The sequence below is a fragment of the Hemiscyllium ocellatum genome, chromosome 7 (assembly GCF_020745735.1).
Source record: "Hemiscyllium ocellatum isolate sHemOce1 chromosome 7, sHemOce1.pat.X.cur, whole genome shotgun sequence".
Taxonomy (NCBI): domain Eukaryota; kingdom Metazoa; phylum Chordata; class Chondrichthyes; order Orectolobiformes; family Hemiscylliidae; genus Hemiscyllium; species Hemiscyllium ocellatum.
In genome coordinates, this window is record NC_083407.1 from 10,203,683 (window position 1) to 10,216,204 (window position 12,522).

Here is a 12,522-nt window from a genome sequence, read left to right on the forward strand (position 1 = left end):
GTGGAGAAGTGGCAGATGGAGTTCAATCCAGGAAAATATGAGGTGATGCATTTTGGGAAGTCTAATTCTAGAGTGAACTATACTGTAAACGGAAGAGCCTTGGGAAAAGTTGATGAGCAGAGAGATCTGGGAGTTCATGTCTATTGTACCCTGAAGGTGGCTGCACAGGTGGATAGAGTGGTCAAAAAGGCATATGGTATGCTTGCCTTAATCGGATGGGGTATAAGAGCTGGCAGGTCATATTAAAATTGTACAACACTTTGGTTCAGCCGCATTTAGAATACTGCGTACAATTCTGGTCGCCACATTACCAAAAGGATGTGGACGCTTTGGAAAGGGTGCAGAGAAGGTTTACAAGAATGTTGCCTGGTATGGAAGGTGTTAGCAATGAAGAGAGGTTGAGTAGGTTAGGATTTTCATTAGAAAAAAGGAGATTGTGGGGGGACCTGATTGAGTTTACAAAATCATGAAAGGTATAGACAGGGTACAGAGAGACAAGCTTTTACCCAGGGTGAAGGTTTCAATAATGAGAGGTCACACGTTCAAGGGAGAGGTGAAAAGTTTAAGGGGGATACACGCAGAAAATACTTTACACAGACGGTGGAAGTTGCTTGGAACGCGTTGCCAGCAGAGATAGGAGAGGCAGGCATGGTAGATTCATTTATGGTACATCTGGACAGATGCATGAGGAAGTGGGGAGCAGAGGGATACAGATGCTCAGGAATTGGGCGTTAGGTTTAGACAGTGGATTTGGATCGGCTCAGGCTTGGAAGACCGAAAGACCTGTTTCCTGGGCTGTAAATTTTAGATTAGATTAGATTAGATTAGATTACTTACAGTGTGGAAACAGACCCTTCAGCCCAAGAAGTCCACACCGACCCGCCAAAGCGCAACCCACCCATACCCCTACATTTACCCCTTACCTAACACTATGGGCAATTTAGCATGGCCAATTCACCTGACCCGCACATCTTTGTGACTGTGGGAGGAAACCGGAGCACCCGGAGGAAACCCACGCAGACACGGGGAGAACGTGCAAACTCCACACAGTCAGTCGCCTGAGTCGGGAATTGAACCCGGGTCTCAGGCGTTGTTTGCATATGAGTGTTGGTTACCTCTGTAAAGGACTTTTAAAAATTCAGTCAATCCTTTCAGAATAGTAATCTAATCCATTGTGTATCAGAGAGCAGGGAATCCCAGGTTTTAAAAAATTCTTATTCATTCATTGGATGTGGGTGTCGTTGACTAGGCTAACATTTCCTGCCTATTCATAGTTGCCCTTAGGAAAGCAGTGGTGAGCTGCCTTCTTGAAGTGCTAGTAACCATTTAGTGGAGATCTGTGCTTGAACAAAGGCTGTAATGAGGTCAGGAGCTGAGTGGCCCTGGCAGAACCCAAACTAGGCATCACTCAGCAGGTTATTGCTGAGTAGGTGCTGCTTGATGACATCTTCAATCATTTTATTGATGATCGAGAGTAGACTGATGGGGTGGTAATTGGCTGGGTTGGACTTTTACTGCTTTCTGTCAACATAAATTACCTGGGCAATTTTCCACATTTTTCACAGCTAGGCTAGGGTAGCAGCAATTTCTGGAGCTCAAGTCTTCAGTACTAATCATTATTGTCCCAGCTTGCAGTATCTATTGCCTTCAGCTGGTACTTGCTATCTCCTGGAGTGAAATGAATTGGCTTCGGACTGGTATCTTGGACACTCGGTACCGGTGGAGAATGAATGATGGGTCATCCACTTGGCACTTTTATCTGAAGATTGGAGCAAATGTTTCCAATTTATCTGTTGCACTGATGCGCTGTGCTCTTCCAGCGTTGAATTTGGGGATATTTGTGGATCCTCCTCTATCACTGAGTGGTACACTTATGACTGCACATGGCAGGACTGCAGAACTGAGATTCAGTTTGTTGGCCATAGAATCACTTGCTGCTAATGCTGTTTGCTGCACAAGTAGCTGTGATTTTGCTTCATCAGGTTGACACCTCAACTTTAGGTGTGTCCTCCTGCATCCTTCCTTGAACTAGGACCAATTCCGTGGCTTGATGGTAATGGTAGAGTGGAGGATATGCCAGGTTGTAGATTGCATTGAGTACGGTTCTGCTGCTACTGATGACCCGCATTGACTTATGTTGCTAGATCGCTGACATCTATCCCATTTAGCACATTGTTAATGACACAAAACATAACGGGGGGTATTCTCAAAGGGAATATGGGACTTTGTCACTACAAGGACTGAAGGGTGGTCATTCTTACTGATACTGTCATGAACAGGTGCTTCTGCAATGGGTGAGGATAATGTCAAGTCTGCTTTGAGCTTGGTTTCATGATCATCTGTTGCAGATCCAGTCTAGCAGCTTTAGAACCTGACAAGCTTGGTCAACACTGGTAGTGCTACCAAGGCACTCTTGGTAATGGACTTTGAAATCCCCCACCCAGGGTCCATTCTATTTCCTTGCTAGCCTCAGTGTTTCTTCCAACTGGGCTACAAAATGGAGGAGTACTGATTCAAAGTGCAGAAGGGGACACACGCTAATCAGTAAGAGGTTGCCTTAATCATGTTTGACCAACGAAATGCCACAGGGCACAATGTCAATGTTGAGGGCTCCCAGGGCAACTCCATGCTTTTATCAGATCCTTTGGCTGCAATCATCCAGACAAGTTTGCAATAAACATAGCCTGGTTTCTTAAATCAAATTCTAAGATTTTGAATTCTCACAAATAATATATATTACACCATCTGAAACCATAACAGCGAATATTCTCACACTGCGTCTTATTGTCTTAACATTCAATTAGGTGTTGCAATGATGCATTCAAAACAAAGATTTTAGTTTCTGTTCATTCATTTGCTATTTAGAGTCATGGAGATGTACAGCATGGAAACAAACCCTTCAGCCCAACTCATCCATGTCAACCAGATATTCCAACCCAATCTAGTCCCACCTGCCAGCATTTGGCCCATATCCCTCTAAACCCTTCCCATTCATATACCCAGCCAGATGCCTCTTAAATGTTGCAATTGTACCAGCCTTCACCACTTCCTCTGGCAGCTCATTCCATACATGCATCACCCTCTGCGTGAACATGTTGTCCCTTAGGTCCCTTTTATATCGTACCCCTCTCACCCTAAACCTATGCCCTCTAGTTCTGGACTTGCCTACCCCAGGGAAAAGGCCTTGTCTATTTACCCTATCCGTGCCCCTCATGATGTTATAAATCTCTATGAGGACACCCCTCAGCCTCCGATGCTCCAGGGAAAATAGCCTAAGCTTATTCAGCCTCTCCCTGTAGCTCAAACTCACTAGCCCTGGCAACTTCCTTGTAAATCTTTTCTGAACCCTTTCAAGTTTCACAACATCCTTCCTGTAGGAGGGAAACCAAAATTGCATGCAATATTCCAAAAGTGGCCTAACCAATATCCTGTACAACCGCAACATGACCTCCCAAATCCTATACTCAATGCTCTGACCAATAAGGACAAGAATACTAAATGCCTTCTTCACTATCCCATCTACCTATTACGCTACTTTCAAGGAGCTATGAACCTGCACTCCAAGGTCTGTTTGTTCAGCAACACTCCCCAGAATCTTACCATTAAGTGTATAAGTTGTGCCCTGATTTGCCTTTCCAAAATGCAGCACCTCACATTTATCTAAAATAGTCTCCATCTGCCACTCCTTGGCCCAAGATCTCATTGTAGTCTGAGGTAACCTTCTTCTCTGTCCACTGCACCTCCAATTTTGGTGTCATCTGCAAACTTACAAAATATGCCTCCTATGTTCACATCCAAATCAGGAATTAAAGAGTCTAATGATGACCATGATTCCATTGTTGGAAAAACCCATCTGCATCATTAATGTCCTATAGGGAAGGAAACTGCCATCCTTACCAGGTCTGGCCTACATGTGACTACAGACCCACAGCCATGTGGTTGACTCTTAACTGCCCCTGGGCAATAAATGTTGTCTACTTAACAATGCCCACATCCCGTGAATGAATAAAGGAAAAAAAAGGGTTTTTACAATTGACAGTCAATAATTGCAAGGGCGCCATTACTGAGACAAGCTTTCAATTTCAGGATTATTCATTGAATTTAAAGGTAACCAGCTGCCTTGGATGGGATGTCAACCTTTGTCCCCATAGCATTAACTGGGACTTGTCTAACTAGCCCCAGCGACGTTACTGTTCATGAAGCTGACAGAGGGACTGGCAGTGAATTGGAATGCATCAGTGCAATGAGTCAGATGATGTCACAAACTGCATGAACACAATGCAGCCAGTTCATATCTGAGTAATTTATAAGCTGCAGAAGATCCAACTGATTGTGACCGTAAAGAAATCAAATTATCTTAAAAATTCAATGGGTTCATTAAAGTCCCTTCTGGAAGGAAGCATTAATGGGTCTGGTCTGTATATGATTTCACAGCCACATTGATATAGTTGACCCTTAATTACTCTCTGGAAGGGGCAAGCAAACCCAATCGACTCAACCTCTCCTCATAAGAAAATCCCAGTATCGGCCGAGTGAACCTTCTCTGGGCTGCCTCCATTATCTGTATACCCTTCCATGGATAAGGAGATCAGAACTGTTCACAGTATTCCAGCTGTGATCTGCCTTGGGCCTTGTATAGTTTTAGCAAGGCCTCTCTATTTTTACACTCCACTCCCTTTGAAATAAAGGCCAGCATTTTGTCTGCCTTTCCCATTACCTGCCGGCCCTGGGTTCTATAACCCAATGGTTGTGCTCTTGTGCGACCCTGCGCTGTAGAAAAGTCATACTTTAGAAACAGCACGTAAAGTACTGCCGCTGTAATCATGCTACAGCCAACTCATGTTTTAAATATTCACACTGTAGAAACGGTTCCCAATTCGTCAGTGAATTTGCGTTGATGAAATGTGTGTTATAAGACAATGATCTGTACTAGCTTTTTCAGAGTCAAACATGAGAAACACTCCCCAACTCCTGGTGTGCTGCAGCTTTCTCCCGTTTACATAATACTAAATCCAACTCATCTTCCTGCAAACATGGATAATCTCACACTTTCCTAGATTAGATTCCATTTGCTAAAGATTTGCTCACACATTTAACCTGCCATGGCAGGCGGTGAAATTAGAACTCAATAAAACCAGAAACAAAGCATTAGCCTAAAGTCGAACTGATTATCACCAAAAACCCATCTGGTTCACAAATGTCTTTTAGGGAAGGAAGTCTGCCATTCTTACCTATTCTAGTGATTTCAGACATGTTGATATGGGGTTAATGTTCTCTGGCAGTTAGGAATGGGCAGTAAATACAGCCTAGCTAGTGACGCTAGCCTCATTCTGAGAATGAACCATTTATGAATATACAGGGGACCACCAACTTCTGTAGAAATTTGGCACCCAAAGACCAATTGAACCAGAAACATTCTTCATCATAATGGACATTTCAACACCCTACACCAGTATCCCCCATAAAATGGCATCGCTGCAATAGCCTCACTACTCCACACCAACAACTGCCAATCTCCAAGCACCATCCTACAACTAATCTGCTTCGTTCTCGCCTTCACCTTTGACAACGAGTTCGTCATCTAGACAATGAAACAGCCATGGAGAAATGAAGACTGCAGATCTGGAGATCAGAATTGAGAGTGTGATGCTGGAAAAGCACAACAGGTCAGGCAGCATCTGATGAACGGGAGAATCAATGTTTTGAGCATAACACCCCGAAATATCTATTCTCCTGCTCCTCGGATGCTGTCTGACCTGTTGTGCTTTTCCAGCTTCACACACTCAACACGGAACAGTCTTGAGGACCACATTTGCACCCCAATATGCCAAAATTTTCATGTGCAAATTTGAACAAGACTTCTTCTCTACGCAGAACCTCCAACCAACACTAAATACCAAATATATTGATGACATTTTCTTCCTCTGGACCCATGTGACGAGTCATTGAAACAACTACACAGTGATATCAACAAGTTTCATTCCACCATCAGACTTACCATGGACTACTGTTCAGAATCTGTCTCATTCTTGGACACACGCATCTCCATCAAGAACAAGCACCTCAGTACCTCACTATACCGCAAACCCACAGATAACCTCACAATGCTTCTACCCTCAACATATTAAAACAGCCATCTCCTAAGGATCTGTTCACATGAGGAGGGACGTGACAGACGCCTGAAGGTGCTGAAGGATCACCTCATAAGAACAGAATACGATGTCCAACTCATCGATTGCCAATTACAACGTGCCACAGCGAGAAACCATAATGACCTCCTCAGGAGACAAACACGGGAATAAGATCAATAGGGTACACTTCATTGCCCAGTACTTCCTTGGAGCAGAAAAACTTGCAACACATTATCGATGAGGATGAGCACCTTGCCAAGGTTCAACATACCATTGTTTGCAGCCAACTACCCAGTCTTCAGGACAACATCAACCACAATACCACACAACCCTGTCATGGCAACTAGATTAGATTAGATTACTTACAGTGTGGAAACAGGCTCTTCGGCCCAACAAGTCCACACCGACCCGCCGAAGCATATACCACTCAGACCCATACTCCTACATTTACCTAACACTACAGGCAATTTAGCATGGCCAATTCACCTAATCTGCACATTTTTGGATTGTGGGAGGAAACTGGAGCACCCGGAGGAAACCCACACGGACACAGGGAGAATGTGCAAACTCCACACAGAGAGTTGCCTGAGGTGGGAATTGAACCCAGGTCTCTGGTGCTGTGAGGCAGCAGTGCTCACCACTATGCCACCGTGCCGCCCACGGTGCTGGCCACTGCTGCGAGACTTGACAAGAGTGTCGACATGGATACCACTATTACAAATGGGAATGCCACCCATTCATGTGACTCAGCCAACACTGTCTATCTCATACACTGCAGACATGAATGCCCCAAGTTATGGTACATTGGCAAGAACAAGTAGATGCTATGACAACGGATGAATGGACACTGTGCAACAATCACCAGGCAGGGATGTTCCCTCCCAGTTGGGGTACACTTCAGCAGTCAAGGACATTCGGCCTTGGATCTTCAGGTGACCATCCTCCAAGGCAGACTTCAGGACAGGCAACAACGCCAAGTGGCTGAGCAGAGGCTGATAGTCGAGTTCGGTACCCACAGGAATAGCCTCAACCGGGACATTACGTTCATGTCACACTACAGGTGACCCACTGCACTATACACAGACTCTCTCTCTCTCACACACACATACACACATACATATACAGTACATACACACACAGGCCCTCTGTCATACACATGCTCACACACACACACACACACACAGACACTCAAGTGCACACTGTCTCACAGGCGGTGTTCATCATTTCTGCACACACACATGTACACATGTGCACATACACACTCTGTCTCAGTTTCTCCCTCACACGCACTCTCTCACACACATAAGTATATGGGGTGAAATTACATTTGCAAATTTATATTTGCAGATACATTCTATTTTGTTCAAAATGCACACAATCTGTGTAATCAGTTCATGTGACGTTTTATAAATTCCTGCTTTGGAAATAGAACTGGTTTGACTGAAGGTTGGAATACAGACAGACTCTAACCTCACACCTTTAATGCATTGTTTGAGCTGAGATGTCACTTTTGTTTTAAAATCTTAAGTTATCTCAGGAAAATGATGATGTTATTGAGGAGAATACTGAGATACAGGCTATTAAACTAGACAGGATTGAAGTTCATAAGGAGGACGTGTTAGCAATTGTGGTAAGTGTGAAAATAGATAAGCCCCCTGGGCCAGATGGAATTTATCCTAGGTTCTCTGGGAAGCTAGGGAAGAGATTGCAGAATCTTTGGCTTTGATCTTTATGTTGTCATTGTCTGCAGGAATAGTGGAAGAACACTGGAGGATAGCAACCCTGGTAATTTTAGACTTTAGTTGCGGGTAAAGTATTGGAAAGGATTATAAGATATAGGATTTATAATCATCTAGAAACAAATATGTTGATTAGGGATAGTCAACACAGTTTTGTGAATGGTAGGTTATGCCTCACAAACCTTCTTGAGTTCTTTGAGAAGGTGTCCAAACAGGTGGATGAGGGTAAAGCAGTTGACGTAGTGTGTATGGATTTCAGTAAAGCATTTGATAAGATTCCCCACAGTAGGCTATTGCAGGAAATATGGAGGCATGGGATTGAGGGTGATTTAGCAGTTTGGATCAGAAATTAGCTAGCTGAAAGTGGACTGAGGATGCTGGTTGATGAGAAATGTTCATCCTGAAATTCAGTTATTAGTGGTGTAAGATCTGTTTTGGGGCCACTGCTGTTTGTCATTTTTATAAATGACCTGGATGAGATTGTAGAAGGATGTGTTAGTAAATTTGCGGATGACTCTAAGGTCGGTGGGGTTGTAGATAGTGTTGAAGGATGTTGCAAGTTATAGAGGGACATAGATAAGCTGCAGAGCTGGGCTGAGAGGCGGCAAATGGAGTTTAATGTGGAAAAGTGTGAGGTGATTCACTCTGGAAGGAGTAACAGGAATGCAGAGTACTGGGCTAATGGTAAAAATCTTGGAAGTGTGGATGAGCAGAGACATCTCAGTGTCCATGTACATAGATCACTGAAAGTTACCACTGTCACAAAGCTGGTCCTTTTTCTCAAGGTTACTGTGATCTTGATTTTTTTCAGAGGGGTCATAAAACTCTCCTGGCTCTGAGATGACTAGTTGGTACAGAGATGAAAAAGGATTTTGAGAGGCTTTTTGTTTATATATAAACAGATGAGACTTCAGGCCAAAGTGGTCATGGTTTAGAAGTGATCTGTATAATGAAAGGGGGGGGGGGGGGGGGGGGGGTGGTCAGCTCTCTAGCTGAGCACTTCAGTCCAGAATGAGTTGGGAGTTCGGATATGTAGAAACAAGTTGCGAAACTCTCCCTCTCCTTTGGCTGTTCTAACTTCAACCTGTAACCAACGACAGTATCTTTACTGTTTTTTTAAACGGGTTTGCTTATTGGGGCTGTTGTGTATATTCAGAACAGTTTAATTAAATCTAGTTTGGGTAGACTGAGTTCTGGAGGGGTTCTTTATTCTGTTCTTTGTGCTTCATTGTGTAATTTTTTGAATAAGGTGTTGTCTGTTTTAAAATCTGGTAGTCAACCCAGCTAACTTACTCCAGGTAATTTTCATTGTACACTTACTGAAACAAATTGCAAAATTATAGTCTGGAGCTGCCTGCTTAAGAATGTTTTGAGTGGTCTGGCCTAGTCCATAACACCACTCACACTGATAGGTTTGTTAAGAAGGCATATGGTGTGTTAGCTTTTATTGGTAGAGGGATTGAGTTTTGGAGCCATGAAGTCATGTTGTAGCTGTGCAAAACTCTGGTGTAGCCTCACTTGGAGTATTACGTACTGTTCTGTTCATTGCTTTGTAGGAAGGATGTGGAAGATTGGAAAGGGTGTAGAGGAGATTTACCAGGAAATTGCCTGGTATGGAGGGAAGGTCTTATGATGAAAGGCTGAGGGATTTGAGACTGCTTTTGTTAGTGAGAAGAAGGTTGAGATGTGACTTATTTGAGACATAAAAGATGATCAGAGGATTAGATAAAATGGACAGTGGGAGCCTTTTTGCTCGGATGGTGATGGCTAGCACAAGAGGACACAACTTTAAATTGAGGATGATAGGTATAGGACAGATGTCAGAGGTAGTTTCTTTACTCAGAGAGTAGTAGGGATGTGGAACACACTGCCTGCAACAGTAGGAGACTCGCCAACTTTAAGGGCATTTAAATGGTCATTGGATAAACATATGGATGATAATGGAATAGTGTAGGTTAGATGGGCTTCAGATTGGTTTCACAAGTTGGTGCAACATTGAGGGTTGAAGGTCCTGTACTGCGCTGGAATGTTCCATCTTCTATTTCGGGAATGTGACTTGAAAGAAGTTCTTGGATTTACATATTAATGAATCGAAACCTGTAACCCATTCTAAGTGATTAAAAACTTAACTGCAATCTAGGTTTGTTCAATACATCGCATCAGTTGTATGACATTTTAATCTTTTACTATAAATTCCATGTCCTATGACCCTGCCCCGCTAGCTACCTGATGAAGGAGCAGCGCTCCGAAAGCTTGTACTTCCAAATAAACCTGTTGGACTATAACCTGGTGTTGTGTGGCTTTTAACATTTAGAAAATCACAAATTGAATCCTAATTTGGTTTGGTATTGGGAACCAGAGGGAAATGGCTTGAAGGTTGCATTTGTGATTTGAATCCTGTATTTAGTGGCATTCCACTGTATTCAGTGCCGGGTTCCTTGTTATTTGTTATGTACATTAACGATGTAGTATCAAAAGTAAAGGCATGATCAGTAAGGTCATAGATGACACAAAAGTTGGCTTTTGGTAAATAATGAAGAGAAAAGGCTTAGACTTCAGGACGATAAACAGATGGGCTGAACAATAGCAAATGGAATTTAATTTTGTAAAGATGTGATGTGATGCATTTTTGGAGGACTAGCAAAGCAAAGGGGTTCACATTGAATGGTAGGACCCTTGGAAGTACAGTGGATCAGAGAGACCTTGGTGTGCATGTCCACAGATCCTTGAAGCCAGCAGGACATGTAGATGAGGTGCCTAAGGCACCATAGGGGATACTTGCATTTAAGAGTCAAGGCATAGAATAAAAGAGCAAGGAGGTTAATGATACCGTGGCAACAAACAATGCAGGAAATCACAGCAGGTCAAGCAGTATCTGTGGAGAGAGTGCAGCTGTACATAATATTTACGAGGTAAATACAATGACTGCAGATGCTGGAAACCAGATTCTGGATTAGTGATGCTGGAAGAGCACAGCAGTTCAGGCAGCATCCGAGGAGCAGCGAAATTGATGTTTCGGGCAAAAGCCGATTCCTGATGAAGGGCTTTTGCCTGAAATGTCGATTTGGCTGTTCACAATATTTGTTCAGCCACAGCTGGGGTACTGTGATCAGTTCTGGTCGCCACATTGTAGGAAGGACTTGATTGCACGAGAGAGAGGATGCAAAGCTTCACCAGGGTGTTGCCTAGGCTGGAGTGATTCAGCTAGCTAGGCTGGGATTGTATTCCTCAGCGCAGAGAAAACTGAGGTGAGGTGGGAGGGGTGGGGGGGGCGGGGTGTTGGCGGGAACGTGATTGAGTGGTACAAAATTATGAGGTGCATGGATAGAACAGACAGGGACAACATTTTCCCCTACTTGAGAGGTTAGTGACCCAGGTCACAGTTTAAGGTAAGGAGGAGGAGGTTGAAGAGATATTTGAGGATAAGTGCTTTCAGCAGGGGATGGTATCTGGAACAAAATCAGAAAATGCTGAAAAAGTGTCGAGCTTCTTGAATATTGTTTATTCAGGCAAATGGGGAGCATTCCATCACACTCCTTACTTGTACCTTGTAGATGGTGGACGATAGAATTGGCACTTAGAGTAGTGAAAACCCCAGGCCAGGCTAGCAGAGTGTAATGGTGTGGTCTCTCCTGCCAGTCCAGAAGAAAGAGGACTGTCCTCCTCTGCACTATCCTGCCCACGAGGACCTTTAAGTCTCTTTTGGGGTACCAGGTTGCCATTGTCTCCCATCTCCAGGACAAATCCTCAGAGGAAAGAGCCACAAAAGACAGCTTTGCACTGACAGGCCTTGATGTGGTGTGTATAACTGCATGTTAAATATGGCGCTGGTGCCATCCCTGGGAATCATGGATATCCCAACTGGAGTGAATGGATCCACTTCTAATCAGGGGGAAGATATTACAGGTGAGTTGCCACAGAGCTAAGGTGCACAGATAAGGTGAGTTTTGGAATGGAACATGAAAACTGTCACCAGGACTTACTGAGAGAAATCCCACACGAAACTCAATACAATGAATGCAGCCAATAGCAAATAAAATTTAGCCCTATGTATTTCTAAGAAAGACCCTAAAGCAAAAGAATCACGTTATCCTTATTCCATAAGACGATGAGTTAAATGGCCTTACATAACATCTGAGACGGGTTGGCAAAGTTGGTCATGTACAATCCTTTGTCGTGATGGTAACTGTGTCCTTCCTATCCCACAGCTCTCAGTGATTAACCCGAATTGCTTTTTAAGGACCAAATTTTGAAACAGTGGCCAATGAGCCGAGGAGTGGCAGACAGAGTTTAATTTGGAGAGATGAGACTCATTTTGGTAAAATAAACAAGGGCAGCTCATTAACAATTAATAGTAGAGCCCTGGGTAGTGTTGTAGAACAGAGAGATCTAGGGGCTCAGGCACATAATTGTTTGAAACTTGCGTCACACGTGGACAGGTTGGTTAAGAAGGCATTTAGCATGCTTGCTGTCTCTGTTCAGACCTTTGAGTATAACGGTTGGAACATCATGTTTGGGTTGTACAGGATGTTGTTGAGGCCACTTTTGGAGTATTGTGTGCAGTTCTGGTATCCCTGTTATCGGAAAGATATTATTAAATTGGAGAGGGTTCAGAAAAAAATTACCAGGGTATTGCTGGGAATGGAGGGTTA